This window comes from Mycteria americana, chromosome 4 (genome assembly GCF_035582795.1).
Source record: "Mycteria americana isolate JAX WOST 10 ecotype Jacksonville Zoo and Gardens chromosome 4, USCA_MyAme_1.0, whole genome shotgun sequence".
Classification (NCBI taxonomy): domain Eukaryota; kingdom Metazoa; phylum Chordata; class Aves; order Ciconiiformes; family Ciconiidae; genus Mycteria; species Mycteria americana.
Genome location: NC_134368.1, coordinates 32,061,246 through 32,076,091, shown reverse-complemented (window position 1 = coordinate 32,076,091; position 14,846 = coordinate 32,061,246). Strand labels below are relative to the sequence as shown.

Genomic DNA, 14,846 nt, shown 5'->3' with positions numbered 1-14,846 from the left:
TCTGTTTTGTGAGATGACACCTGCTTTGGTTAGTCTGGTTTGGAAAGGTAGGATACAATTCCAGTGTATGCATTACCATTTTTATTTGGATCATTAATACTGTTTTGGAGAAAATCTCTGTTATCTTCCATTACCACATACTTGCTCAGGGTGTTCAAACTACATTCCTTTCCCAGAAAACTAGTTTTTAAGTTCCGCTGCAGGTGCAAAGTGCTCTTCTGTCCCTACTGGGGACATACAGGCCTGAATCAATTATTAAATTCCTGGAAAACTTTGAATGGCCTGTGTGATGGTGATGCTTGCCTTCTGGAGACCAGGTGAAATCTAATCCAAAATAAACCCTCTTGAACAGCTAGCATAGGAGTGTCAGCACCAGCTGCTTTGATCTAGTGATCCATTTCTACTGCTCCAGATTACTTGCTAATGGAGACATAGCCAAAATCGTTCACTTTGGTTGTAGGGCAGTAGATGAGGGCAATGAATATCTGTGATATAAGTGGATTTGTAGAATAGATACATAAGTTTTGGTGCTAATATTTACAATGCTCAAAGTGCCACCAATGTTCTTTGCAACTTTTGTTAATACAAACTGTAAAGGAAACAGATAAATTCTACAAGTCACAGTAAATCAAATGGCTAAATTATAATTGCCTTCTGAAATTTTGATTGTTTAGTATATTTTTATTCCCTGCTTATATTCTTAAATTATTAAGACTCTTCTGATTTTTATGTAGAAATCTAAAATTTGTATACTTCCCACCCCATGTGTTTTGTTTGAGCTGCTCATCTTCATTGAAAAAAACAAAGTCCAGTGTTTTATTGTGGTCATTAAGTAGGAGCAAGACAAAAAATGAAAAAGAGATGGTCTTCCCAGGTGTTTGCAGTTCTTATGATCTTTCTGTGCATTGAGCTGTCATGAATCAAGACAGATTCCCCCCCCCCGACTGAATTCCTCAATTTGAGGTTGTAGATGGCAGTTGTTAGGGTTTTGAAAATTTAAGTAATATTTAGTTGCCAATGTTAAGTCATTTTATCTTGAAGTAACAGTTGTAAGAGTTTTCTCCCCATCTGCCTCGTGTAATTTTGAGTTCAGAGATTGCCAAGAATTTTGCACACTTACTGTTGGTGTAATATCCCGCATGTCTAAGCCAATGATTAGGACTAAACTCAGTTATATTTCTTGTTTCTTAGATCTTTGCAGAATCTAGGCCTTAGCTTTCAGCATTTTTTCCAGAAAATTTCCAAGATTCAAGTAAGATTTCTATTGATAGGGACACTTAAAACAACAGCCCTTTAATATAATCATTTAAAAAAAAAAAATCTAAGGTTGTAGCAGCACAAGTATCAGCATAATTTTGGAGAACTTTTTTTTTTTTTTGTAATAAGCCAGTGATTTTTTTCAAACTGTTATTTGCAGTGTTATTTAAATTGTTTTTGTTCAGTCTATTCCCTCATGTTGTAACTAGCATAAATATATTATAAAAGCATATTTTATTCTCCTAGGCTTAAGTATCTCTCCATTCAATTCGTATAATCCTTTCTAAAAGAGTGATTATTACTGTGACGTGCATGTAGCACTTTAGCTAGCAAAAAAACCAATGCATTAAGAAAAATCAAAATTTAGTTACTTAGCTGCTTCATATAGCAGCTTTGGGAGGAGGCCTCATTGAGGCAGGTACAAGCCTCAATTTAAAATTAAGAAAAATGTTGAGAGTCAAAACGTGAGAATTGTAAGCCAGCAAGTTATGAAGAGTCCTGGTTATTTTAAGTAATCTTGTCTTACAGATATTGCACTGTTACGTTGAAGTGTATATTTCGTTCTTGCTCTATTTGCATATTTGTTAATGTGTTAGGCATAACTAAACTGTTTCAAGCCTTGATGTATGCTTAAGTACAACACAGCTGTTTTCATTAGCCTGTTAGCATGTGGCATCAACATATAATTTATATTAGTTTCAGGATTTCCTGTGAATATTGATAGCTTTTGGAATCCCCTTCCTCAATACCAGGGTTAAATAGGCTACTAGCAATATCCTAGGTCATTGAAACCGTATTCACAGTGTTCTGAGCAGAAGACAATTGCCATTGAAAATAAAACCTGATTATAGTTTTACTTTTTGATAACTGGTATATTAATTGAAAATTGGAATAGCTATATGCCTTTATAAATACTTTCTTAATGTTACTTTTCAGGACTTAAGTGCTGGATGATCTAAGTCAGGTTCTGTTAATAAAGTGGGAAAAGAGCCTGTAAGGGGTGGACTACCACATTTGCTTTGATTTAAAATATTAATTGTAAAATACATCTAGTGCAACTTGATTTTTAACTAGGTCCTACTTGCTAGTTGAGATGTAAGTCTTTTAAGCAGTGCTAATTTTAGCATCTTCAGTAATGACCTGCAAGGGAAGGTTCTAAATGTTTGCAAATAAAATATGGTGGTACTAATTTGGGAGGTGTTGAGAACTTGAGAGTGCAGAGAAGGCTTTGAGGAGCAAGAAGTAAGCATACCGCGACATGTGTTTTGGTAGATAGAAATAGTGTGGTCTTATTGTTCTGTGAAAGAAAAGCTTGAGAAGTGGTAAAAGAGAAAAAGAAAAACCTTGAGGAAAAGAGTTTACAGTCATGTAAATGTAGTGAGTATGGTCCCAAGTAGTTGATACGATTTTCGTGTTGGGTATTGTAGATGGTAAAAGGGACTAATAGTTCTCATGTAAATAACTTCAAAGACTCATTTTGAAACTTTTTAAAGTTTATATGGAAGTATCAGGACAGAATCTGAATTTCCAAAAATACAGAAAGGAGCTGAATTTGTGACCTTTTTTTTTTTCCCTGGTAACCTAATCTTGAAAATTCTTACCTCAAATATGGTAGCAGCAAAGCTTAAAAAACCTTGGCTTAGAAATTCCTCAGTTATAGCATGTTTTATGTCTTTCAGTCAATATCATGGTCTTAAAATATTTTTGAAAGAGCTGGGGGAATGGGAAATAATTGACAGAGTTTTTGCTGTGAGTGTTGAAGTAGTCTGCAAGGTCCAGAAAGCCTTCATTTAAAAAATTCCCAATGCTTGAAGAGTAATATTGTCATCATAATTAATCAACTTAATTTACAATTAAATTGACTGGGCCCAACATTTTGAAGATCATACTGATCTATGAGAACAAGGAATTTGTTGGTCTGCTTTTGCTGCTTCTCTGGTGACCCTCAGAAGGTGAATTCGGTAGGTTTTCTGGACTCACTTAGTCAGCACAAGCTCTGCAAGTTTCTGCTCAGTAGCAAGCCACAGAGGAGGAGTGCATGCCGGTGCTGCTCAGGAGAATGAAGAAAGAATTTGAGCAAATTTGGTATCTACATAAATTGATAATGATTTAGAAACACAGAATGCTAAAAACCAGTTGGTTAAATGTTGCTGTGCTACTTCAAACTATGCTTGTCCTTTGAACAGGGTTTACTGAACATTCGGAAATTCAGTTGTGTTCAGTGCTCTAATATTTGAATACTTAGGTAAAGGTGTTCTTCCTTTTTTATTTCCATATATATAAGAATACATATGCAGAATGATTACAGTAAAATTACATTAAATTTAGAGTTAACTTTATGTGCTTTTTTCTATTGCTGCATTGCTGTTTATGCTTAGTTCATGCAGTACTATCCCTTTTGTTAAAATAACGCACCATCTTTCCTGCCTGAGCAAGTCCAGTTATTGACTAAATGTTGGCTGATGTTCCATTTCCTTTTGATCCTTGCTTATAGCAGGGTGGCAAAAGGCTGCCTAACATATATCCCCAAAGTGGTTACAAAGTGTTTTGCAAAGAGTTTCCAGGGTCAAGAAAAGTAAAGTCTTTCTGCCTTGGTTTTGTCCATTCTTTATCCAAGACAACACTTAAGGCGTTTCCTCTCTGCACCAGTTGCAAAACTTTTTTATTTTGTTTTGTTTTTTCTCTTTCCTGTTAAGGCACTTCTTGCCAATGTAATATGAAGGACTTGTCCTGTATCTCAGGTTTTGCAATCGCTGTAATTCCAGTTGAGCCTGGATTGTTATATTTAAAGCTCTGAGAAAAGAGTAACTCTAGTGTTTCGTTTAATGAAATTAAGGAGTAGTGCAATGCAGGGGTTTGGAATTCTGTAACTATAGTATTGAGTTTTTATTTAATGTATAAACTTGTTCTTTCTGTAACAGGTAGTTGTATTGGGGGAAAAACTGAAGGATCCACTGGCAGACACCAGAATTTTAGAAAAGTAAGTCTTTACTTTTGTTAAATCTTGTTAATTTTATGAACATCACAGTAAGCATGCTAATACAGAAGTGCATTTTGCCATATCTTTTTTGAATACACTGAAGTTAGCATCCCCTAGCATTTCCCTTATTTTGTTTTGTTCTGTTTTTCTACTACCTCATTCTTTTTTCCTTTGTTATCACTTTCTGGTTTCCAGGATGATGTGCAGGACTTCTAGGGGAAAGGGACGGGGGGAGGCAAGGAGGAGGAGCTGTTTGTTTGGTAATTTTTGACTTGGACTGTGCTTCAATGTTGGAGCTTAAAATGTTCCTACTCCCTCATTTGATGGAAACATGAATGTGAAGTCTCACTTCTTTCTTTTTGAAGACGCTTTCCAGTGAAGTGCACTGCCTACTCCGTTCTTCAGGCAGTCAAACAGTCCACTCTTCACAAAAGCTTTACAGAATAATTTAGCTGTGCATGAGTCACCCGCGCTGGGAAATCTAAGCATCAGAAGCACTTCCACAGCTGCACAAATCAAGGATTGTGCAATCAACTCTGAAAAAAAATTATGCCCATCACTAAATATTTTTAAAGCGCTTTATTTACATGTTTGCATTTCTGCATGAGATGGATAATTAAGTTTCAGTTTAAATATTAGCTTTCTGAAACACCTGACACTTCTTCTTGGGTGTTGCTGTTAGCAACTGTCCTAATCTTTTTTTATATATGTCCATTTGGTACAGTTGTACAGTTCTAAGAGTTATAAATAGGTGCTGTTGTTATAAGTCATTCTTTCATTAAATTTTCTTAGTTTCATATTATTCATTTAGGTGAATACCCTTGTATAAGTATCTGTACTGAGGATCATCTTAAAACAGTCACAGTTCATGCTAATTAACATGTTATTTGATAGATAGGTTGATAACTACTTAGCAACACAACAGGTATACATACTCCTGTGCTTTAGGTTTTGCTTGAGTTTCCCATTGACTCTAAGGCTGAGTTCTGGATTTGTTTGCATATCCCGAAGTTGATCCATGGATCCATCTGGATCAGTGTATATAAACAAACCTCATTCTGTCCAGAAATTTCCTTTGTCATGGGGTGCCACATGAGGTGCAGCAGTGCATGGGAGAGTACAGATGTTTCATTTAAATATGAAGCAGACTTCTCAAGTAGTAGCTACAACGCTTGTTTCTTTGAGCACAAATTTGAATCTTATTTTTCCTAATTCTGTTCTCTGGTTGTAATTTAACACATGGTGTAGGTCAGCATGAAATGGCATTGTTGCCAAAAGATGTCTAACCTGGTGATTCACTGCTTCCCCTGTGCCAACACGGCTTTTGAGCAGCCATATGGTGAAACAAATTTAGTTGATTTAGCTGAACGAAACAATATTTGGGTTAGTTTTAGGCTGGACCAGTTTTAGGCTGTGTTGACTGTGTGATCACAGATGCTAATGCTAGCAGAAGAGAGGGAATTTAATATGGATGTGGAAGTGAGTGGTTAAAGTAATGATCAAAGGCTAACATTATGAAAAATTGCAGCTTGACCAAGGAGTTTGGTAAAAGTGCTTACAAATATAAATAACTGTTAGGGTGTGAAGTGCCTAGTATCTGTAGTCATGTAGTTACCTGCATGGTCTATGTATATATTTGTCTTGCTATCTTACGTGTGGTCATTCTTCACCTGCGGACTGATTCAGAGGAAGTACTTAGTCTCTTTCTCTCACATTCTAAGTGAGTACCCTGTCCATGAGTTAGGAAGAAATCTTTGTCTCCTGTTTAAAAAAAAAACCAACCACCAAAAAACACCCCCCCCCCCCCCCCAAAAAAAAAAAAATCCCTTGAGTTCATTTTGTTGAGCTGTCTGGCATGGCATGCTGCTTTCCCTCTGCCTCTTCCACCCCTTTTTAATGTGTGCGTAACTGAGAAGTGGTAAGATGTTTCCTGATGTCTGGATGTGCTAGATAATGGTATCTTAAAGGAATAAGTTGTTGATATAAAATAGTTGGTTGTCCCTTAAAAGGTAAAGTGGATTATAAATCAAGCAAAACTAATTTAAGACTCATAGCTATATCCTTAAAATTTCTTCCAAATAGACTGTAAAGGCATTGGGTGCAGAAATAACTTGCATAACAGCTTCTTACAGACCCTCTTGGCCATCTGTTGACTTCCTGGATTTCTGAAGATTTTTAGAATGCAGTAGTGAGATATGTAAAAAGTGTAAGTGTTCATTTGGATATAAAAGCTAATACATCTTCACTGGGTAGATTTTTCTGGTCTAGGATAGAATTTTCAAAAGATTCATTTGTGTGAATTTCAAAAACTGCTTTTTAGCTACCTTTCCCACCTCGCAACACACACATGCATACTAAAAGTCTGGCAGTTGAGGTGCTCACCTAACATGTAAGTTCATGGTTTTCTGCAAGTTTAATTGTAGTGGATAGCTGAGTGTTTGTTTTTGGCACAGTAATAATAATTGTAAAGTCTCATTTTTGAAACTTGAACATGAGTTTATATCAACACTGAGCAGAAATTTTGTATGGAATGGAAGAATAATTTACTTGGCATTATCTTGCTTTGAATGTGTAATAATTAAGTTGTCTGAATTTGGTAATGAATCTTCTCCAGGACAGTTTTCAAAAATTAGTTTACTTCTCCATCTAGACATTCTTCCCTCTTGTTACTGGGGTAGAGGAAAAACAATGTTTAACTCTTTGATCTGTCTCATTTCTCAGTGAATTTTCATGTATATTTTTCAGTGTAGGAATAAAGTGTTTAATTTTTTCTCTTTGGTTAGATTTATTAGTATTCTTTGGTATTATGCTCTGAGGAAAACGTGGCAAAGCATTTTAGACAAATTGTTTACAACTAACATCTGTATCTGATACAAAACATTTAAAATTGCTAATGGTCTGTTTCATAAATATGCACATTTGTAATTGGATGAATCATTTCAAAGTGGTGTTAACTCCAGGATAGATATCTTGGTACCATATTTTAAAGTTTTCTCCTTAAATTTCTGTTACTATTAAGAAATTTAAGTGAAGAATGTTTTTTTTTTCTAGTAATTTTATTCTGTAGAAAATCATTGTTTTGTATGTAGCAGATAATTTTCTGGGATAATTAGTAATATTCAGTGGGAATTTAAACTTTTGAGCCTGTGTGTGTGTTTTTCCCCTTTGAACTTCTGAAAAAACCCTGTCAATTGCCTGCCTTCCCAGTTCTATTTAAGAGGGTGGAAGAAAGAAGCTGGGATTTTATTTGTTTATTGTAAAATATACGAAGTTTAGATGCCTGCTGTGAGAGAGAATCTCCAGATTTTACACCATCTACAGCACTTTTTCCACAGCGCAGTGTGTGTTAATTTAGGATCTGTTCTTGAGCTGGCTAGCTGCAGGTTGTTTCTGCCCAGAATCCCATTAAAGGAGAAAGAGATTTACAGAGACGTGAAGATTTTCAGTTTTGAATTGTAACACTAACACGTTAGCTTCTCATGATTAAAACTCATGTTGTGAAGTACTGGAGTTTTTTGTTAAGCACCATTTAAGGAGGCAGTAGGTGTATTTTTCAGCCAGGCTTGATTATAAGCTAAGTTGTATTTTAGATGTGCAAACACAATGCATACTCTTCAGTGTAACCCATGGCTCCCTGTTACAGATCCAGCAGTGGCAGGTGTAGTCAAGAGGTTCCTGCCCCTCTTTGTAGAGGGGTACTGTTCCTCAGCTGCACCAATTTTCAAAGGTACATGAAACCACACTTTTTAATAAGAAAAGATAATAAAGATTGTATTTAAAACTGTGTGATATGTGGGTTCTTTTAGCCACATCATTTCACAAATCTGCTTCACGTGTGGCCAGAGCTAAAGGGGTGTGCTCCTCCAGTAAAAGCCACGGAAGGGTGGCAAGAAGCAAGGTGGAGCCTTATAAATAAAAGTGGGTGCAAGTGGAATCATAACATGTAGCCACAGTCTTTCTCTTGTACAGACTAGTTGCACAGGATTTACAAGCGTTATTTCTGCCACACTTACAGCTTTGTTATTGAAGGAAGGAGATCTCCACTAAGGAACTGTGAATACAGAGGACTGAGAAAATATTTTAAATCGGAATATGGAAGAATAACAATTGTTTCTGATGGCCAGATCATTAAACACTGCCTTGTGAATTTATCTTATAAACTTAGGTTTGTACTCTTTCTTGATTATCCTTTACAGTTTTCTGAAATGTGGAAAGTGTTCACTGACAAACTCTGAAAATCAGTATTATAATTACTTTCTTTTAATAATCTTTGTTAATAATTTGAAGGGAGTGCATAAACAACAAGGTGGTTAATTTGGTTAATTGGGATTCTAGAAGACAAAGATAATACAAGCAGCCTGGAAAGGGATGGAGGAGGAAAAAAGCTGGGTAAGCACTTCAGCACCCCACTGTCAAGGACCAGTTTTGTCAGAAGCCTGGCAACCTGCTAAGCACTTTGCTGGTCACTCCCAGGGAGCTGGAGGGACAGGCTGCTCCCAGGGAGGGCAGCCAGGCTCCGGCAAGTGCCCAAATCACCAGCAAGATCCTGGTGAGGAGGCAGATCTAAGGACAAGACGAGAAGTCAAATCAGTGAGTCAGAGGCCAGATCAGTGGGGTACCTGGCCAGGCATGGGCCAGGCTCCAAAGCTTCTTACAGCTTTCTTGCACATACCTTCACTGCAGTCTGAACAAAGATTAGAGCTGCAGCCTATCGGGGAGGGAGCTGTGGGCCCATCTCCAGGGTGAGGAGGGGGAAGGAGGTGCAGATTCCAGAGAAGAGTGGAAGGGTGGTAGCAAAACAGCTGGTCAAGCAGAGATCAGCCCAAATGATCTGGAACGGAGAAGGGATGAGCAGGGTTGTTTCCTCTAACCGTGAGCTGGAGAGATGGAAATTGCAAACTGCCTTCACTCCCAAGTTACAGAGCGAAGTTCTTTCCTGATGGCAGGACAGTCTAATACATGAAGAACGCAGGAGAGAATTGCTTTTTCTTCTAATCCTCATCATCCATGTTTCTATGAGGATATTATTTACAGTGACTTTTAACCAGACTTGTCAGAGCAGCTTGCTTAGGTCCATTACCTTTGCAGGGAGTAGACAAGGACGCATCTATGTGGCAAACTGTTTCTAAGAATGTAACCTCTTTTCACCTCTGTGGTTGCTACGTTGTCTCCCGCTCATGGTGATCAGTAGGCTCTTCCAACTGCTGCTGTTTGGTTGGACTATGTACAAATAGGTCTGTGGGCAAATAGTATGAACTCTTTCAAGTGCCATTATAACTTGACTAAATCTGTGATATTGCTGACCACTACCACAACAGGCCCCTTACCAGGCAGTTCATCTCTCCTGTAGACTGCTTGGACTTACCCTCTTTCCCAAACATCCCTCAGGAACAGACTTGAGACTGGATGAGTTATTCCAATAATTGCAACCCACACCACCAGTCATCTGTCCTACTGCCCTTTCTTCATAATATTGCACACAGATGTGTCCTTGTCTACTCCCTGCAAAAGTAATGGACCTAAGCAAGCTGGTCTGCCAGAGCAGGCTATTTGTGTCCACTCACAATTTTTCCTATTAAAAGCCCATTTGGGATCAAGTTGTGTGGATGTCTGCACTAGAAGCAGCCCTCTCCCACTCTGTTTTCCTGTGAAGCAGGTGAAGATGTACACCTGCTGTTACAGTGCGTTCATCTACAGAAGATGACATTTCTGGGATGTGTCAGCTCTTCTGCACAAGTACAGACCAAGATTACAGTTGGTTTGTTGACATGGTAGAGAAAAGGTTGCAATATATGACTATTCCCAGCTGCTAGAATAACCTTTTCAGCTGTGGAGTTTGGACAGCATTTCTTGAACTTCCTTTCAGCCCTATCTTCCGATATTTTTGTTTTGCTTTATTTTTATTTTGAGGTAGAAAATGAGAGAGATGTACGTCAGTTTTAAAAACATAGTATTTCAACAGATAGCCTTTGATTAGTGAGAAGGGATCAATCAGTCATTACCCTAATTTGCTTTCTGTTGGTGTGTATGCCATTGCAAGCTAAGGAGCAAGTATCTCGACACCTGCTAGCTTGTTTTGTTAGGCCAAACTATATCTGATTAGAGAGCAGGTTATGATTTACTTGTCTAAACATCTCTTGCTCTCTACAAAAGTTTATGGTTACTGGAGAGGAACTAAACCAAAATAAATTCTTCCCCTTCTCCTCCCCGCTACCCCACCTCCAAAAAAGAAAAAGCTGAAGAGAAAAATGGTTGGGCTGGAGATAAATCTATGAAGCAAAGAGCAAAATGGAAAACATGAGTGATAGTGATGTGCTCTTCTGGGAATGAGATAATGGATCAATCTCTGCATGCCCATTGTGGTGGGGTGTCCCAGTAGAGTAAAAGCCCAGAAGTTCATCATCCAAGTTATCAGAAACAAATGTTTCTTTGCTCCTGGAAATGAGTATCAAGAAGGTTTATAATTATCCTTGGAATCTGTATAACGAATAGGGCTTTTGGTGCTGCGCTATGTTGGGAGTCAGGTTCTGGCTCAGCTGTTTGCTCACAGTGTGATTTTTCTGCTCCTTGGCTTGCTTACCCTGGTACGTAACTAGTGTTAGAGCTCTGCTGGAGCATCAGGTGCTGTGGAAACGCAGACTGGTGTGTTGTGATTTTGATTCTTTAAACAAGATCTTCTCTAAAGCTAATCCTCAGTGATTATAATAACTAGTTTGTTCTCCTGGCAAAATAGGATTATGGCACAGAGATCAGGTTGTATTAAAGAAGTTAATCTGTTTCTGTTTGCAGAAACTGTAGTGTTGGAAAACTGTATTGTTTCCTATATTTCTCCTGTGATCTTTCCTGGGTGAAATTATTTGTCTTAACAATACATGTCACCTCGCATTAATTCTGTCTGGGGTCTGTAATCTGTAAAGTCATGAAAATACTACTTATAAAATCAAGACATTTATATAAAAATGTTTTTTACAATTTAAGGGCAATACTGATTCTTCCTCAAAAATATTGAGCAATGTTGCCGTTAAGGTGAAGTGCTGGAGACATAAGGGTTTCAGTCACTGACTACATACAAAATTAAGTACAGGCAACTCATCGACTATTGTCCCATCCATTTTTCAGTCTAGTCCTGACAGAACATCTGTCATGAGAAGGACTGTAGTGTAATTTCGTGGTTTGTTCAATCTTTGAATTTGTTTCTAAGATTTAATATCGCCAACGTGCATACCAGTATTGATGATAAAATTGGACTGAAGTTACTGAAATTCTTTCAGTGTAAAACATGGAATGTTTTATCAGATGGTGTGAACTTTCGCTATTACCTTAGATTGGATTGTGGCTTTTTACCCTATGACTTACTCAGAACCTTGTTTCTTTGGCCAAGCAATAACTTGGCACCCAGTGATAAGTCAGCATAGTGCAGAAGTTGCAGTGTTGCTAGTTTTTGTGATTTTGCTACAGATTGAGCAATGTTGTGTATTAATAGTTTGTATATCCATGGCAGCAGCAGCTAAGAGTTTTGATTGAGAACCCCAGCTTTCTTAAAGATAGTAAGTTTCTAGCCTTCTTGGTTACAGAAAAGTTTGAAAACATGCACTGAATGTGTACAAAAGATGTAGTATCGAGAGACAAATACACATAATTCATTGTATTTAAAAAAACCTAATGAATTGTGGAGACAGACCCATGACCTTTGAACACTTGTGGCTGACAATGCTGGCGTGTAGGCGTCTTAACCTTTCTGCTGGCTTTCACACACATGCCATTTCTACTGAGTTAGAGATCTATGTGGTTTTGGTTACAAAAGCTTTTCCACTGTGATTAGCTTTCCTTTTGGTCTGGTTTAAGCTTGCTTATGTTCATGTATGACATAAACATATTCCTTTCCTCTTAATCTTAAAATCCCTTTTTGAAATATCCTCAAAAACTTCTTTCTTTTTAAATTCTGTTTTAGACATTATCAAGGATGCTTTGGTGCTTAAGTCCTGTGGTGTTTGTCTTAAGTGTTTAATTATTATTTTTAAAAAAATACACCTCTACGTACTGCAGAGATGAAGTCTAAAACTTTCCTCATTAGAACTCTGTTAGGTGCTGGGTGAGACTTGGCAGAGTTGTTGGACTCCAAGCAGTTTAAAAACACAGGTTTCATGTTGCAGTCTCTGTAACCTAGACTTCCATGGGACTCTTTGCCACTATTAATGTTTGCACTTGTCAAACGGAACAAAACAGAATAGGAGAGGAGGCTGTAAGCACCTAAAAAAGTAGGTCAATGGGCCAGCAGGTTATTTGGCCAGAAAAGAACAAGTGGCTTCACTGAATCATGCTGTAATTGTTTTTCTCCTGTTGGCAGATTGTTCTGCTGTGCTTTAACTTCCTATGTTAGTATTTGCATCTGTATTTAACCACTTAAGAGCCTCTGTTAGGTGCAGGGGAAGGAGAAACTTAACTTTTCTAATCAAATAAGAGATAAGAGAATTCTGGTGTTTTCCATAAAGTCCATTAATGAATTTAAGAGTAGCATAAGCTTAGTTTTTGGATCCCAGCTTCCCTTTTACAATTTAATAGGCTTTAAAATAAAATTTTTCAGAAGTGGTACAGGTACATTGTATAGTGAATACATTTTATTTTAAGAACAGTAAGCAAGGCAGATAGAAACGAGATAAAGATGAGAGAAAAAACTGATTTCATGTAACTTAAAAATGTGGAAAGTAGCATGGTTCAAGGGAAGAAACTGTATAAATGAAATGTAATGGTATAAAGAGACTGGAAGTTGGTGATCACTTTTACTGGTGCTGAGTTTTTTTATGGAAAAAGTGTATTTGTGAGGTAAGTTTGGAATACATTCTTGAAAGTGTTTTTGAAGTGGATTTTGAAAGAAGGAGTTAATGGCTGTGTCTGAGGGAGTAGCAATAATGCAGCTGGGCAACTTTGCTAGTTGCCAGCAGCAGCATTCTACACATTCTGGAGTCCTGAGAGTGGCAATTTTGGAGACTTGGAGAGGAGAAGACATAACTGAGAAAGCCAGGAGAGGCCCAAGTAAGAGTTTCAGCGGAAAAAGGTGATTAAATAATGGTATAAAGATATACTTTGAAGGTAGCAAGTGGAAGTGAAGATGTAGATGGCGTGGGTGATACTGAATTAAAAAGTAAAAATGACAACAAGATTAAAGATAGGCATAAAGTGATAGATTACAGCAGAATAAAATAGTGTCAGAATATCCTGCTTATCAAAGAGAAGAGCTTTAAAGTAAGGTGAATTCGGATAGTGAAATACTTGGGATATTTTTAATAAGCAGAATATTGCATTTATAAATTATTCTTGATGGAATGATTACTTCTCTTTTATTAAAAAAAAACCCCAAGTGATCATTTTAAAACTCAATTATTTTAAAATTCTCCTTTTAAATTTTTTTACAGATCAGAATTTAATGCTTTTCTGCAGAAGAGGATACATCTAACTCCACATTGTTCTTCAAAGGAACCAGGTTTCATCCCTAAACCTCACACTTTAACAAGTCTCGAAGTGTAAAAGGTAAAATTGTATTCTTATAATTAGTAAGGTTCCTATGGCTTTCAATTATGAACACTGAATGGCTGAGTAGCAGTGTTAAGTAGTGTCTTTTGTTCTCCAGAACACGACTGAATCTTAGAAATAGACATAGTCCTTGATTTCTGTAGCGTTTCCTTTAAACTTGACTGGTTTCATTGGAATTATCTCTGCAGTCTTACCCATTGGCATGTATAAGCGCTGAGAATGTTCAGCGTCTTGCAAATTTGGATGCAAAGACGAAAGGTCAGACCTTGAAAAGTGAGAAACAAATGCACTACAGGTGCATTTCCTGTAGTCTTTAAGTTCTTTTAACTGTTTGTCTTGGATACCAAATCTAAGTTGCCAGTTCTGACATAGGATCTGTATACTGGAAGAAGTGAATGATTTTGTTGAATTCTAGAAATTTAGCACTTTGTTAAAGTGAAAATATCAACTTTTAAATTCTGATTCTGCATAACGAAGATGTCGGTTATGTCACAGGTGAAAGTTTTCTGTATTTAGCTGTACACGTATTTTTCTTTTGGAGATTAAGGGAACAATATATCATTTGTCCTATAGAATTTCATATTACTCTTGATCCCTATAATGTTAGGTACCAGATTCATTTAAAAATTAACACAGGGCTAAAAGTGTAATTAGTGCATACCTGTATTAGTGCATACTATATAAACTAAATGAAAACAAGTTTCTAATTTGTGTCTTGATTTTAAACTTAATTCCATGCCAGTGATGGTAGTTTGCTTTTACTGCTGAGCAACCTGTCTGTTGTTGCATGCTTTTGACAAAAATTCAAACAAACGCTTCTTCATAATTTACTTTCCTCATGCCATTTCTGGCTGGTTTTCAAATAGTACAACTCCATTACTTTATAAAACTTAGCCAACTAATTTGGGGAATTTAATTTGTCAGTATGGCCAGTGCAATTGTTATTTTGAAGAACTGGAGTGAAGGAATGGTTTGCTTCCAGTCTGTCTTCAGAGCACTAGATTTTGGAGAATAAAGGCAAGATGAAGTTGGGCCATATTAATTGAAGAAGTGGGTAAGAGGGCTCATGGGGCATTTG

General features: G+C 37.1%; 1 protein-coding gene across 4 annotated transcripts in view; it reads left to right on the top strand.

The window, feature by feature from the left end:
* Window positions 1-4,176: 4,176 nt before the first annotated feature.
* CLOCK (clock circadian regulator) overlaps window positions 4,177-14,846 on the top strand; it is a 46,359-nt gene continuing 35,689 nt past the window's right edge. For 3 of the 4 annotated variants that reach the window (XR_012775501.1, XM_075500084.1, XM_075500082.1), the window contains exons 1-2: window positions 4,177-4,237; window positions 13,651-13,765. The gene's annotated coding sequence lies outside the window, so the exon portion shown is untranslated. Of the gene's footprint in view, window positions 4,238-6,369; window positions 6,444-13,650; window positions 13,766-14,846 lie in introns of all 4 variants that reach the window. The other variant, XM_075500083.1, reaches the window with a different exon arrangement.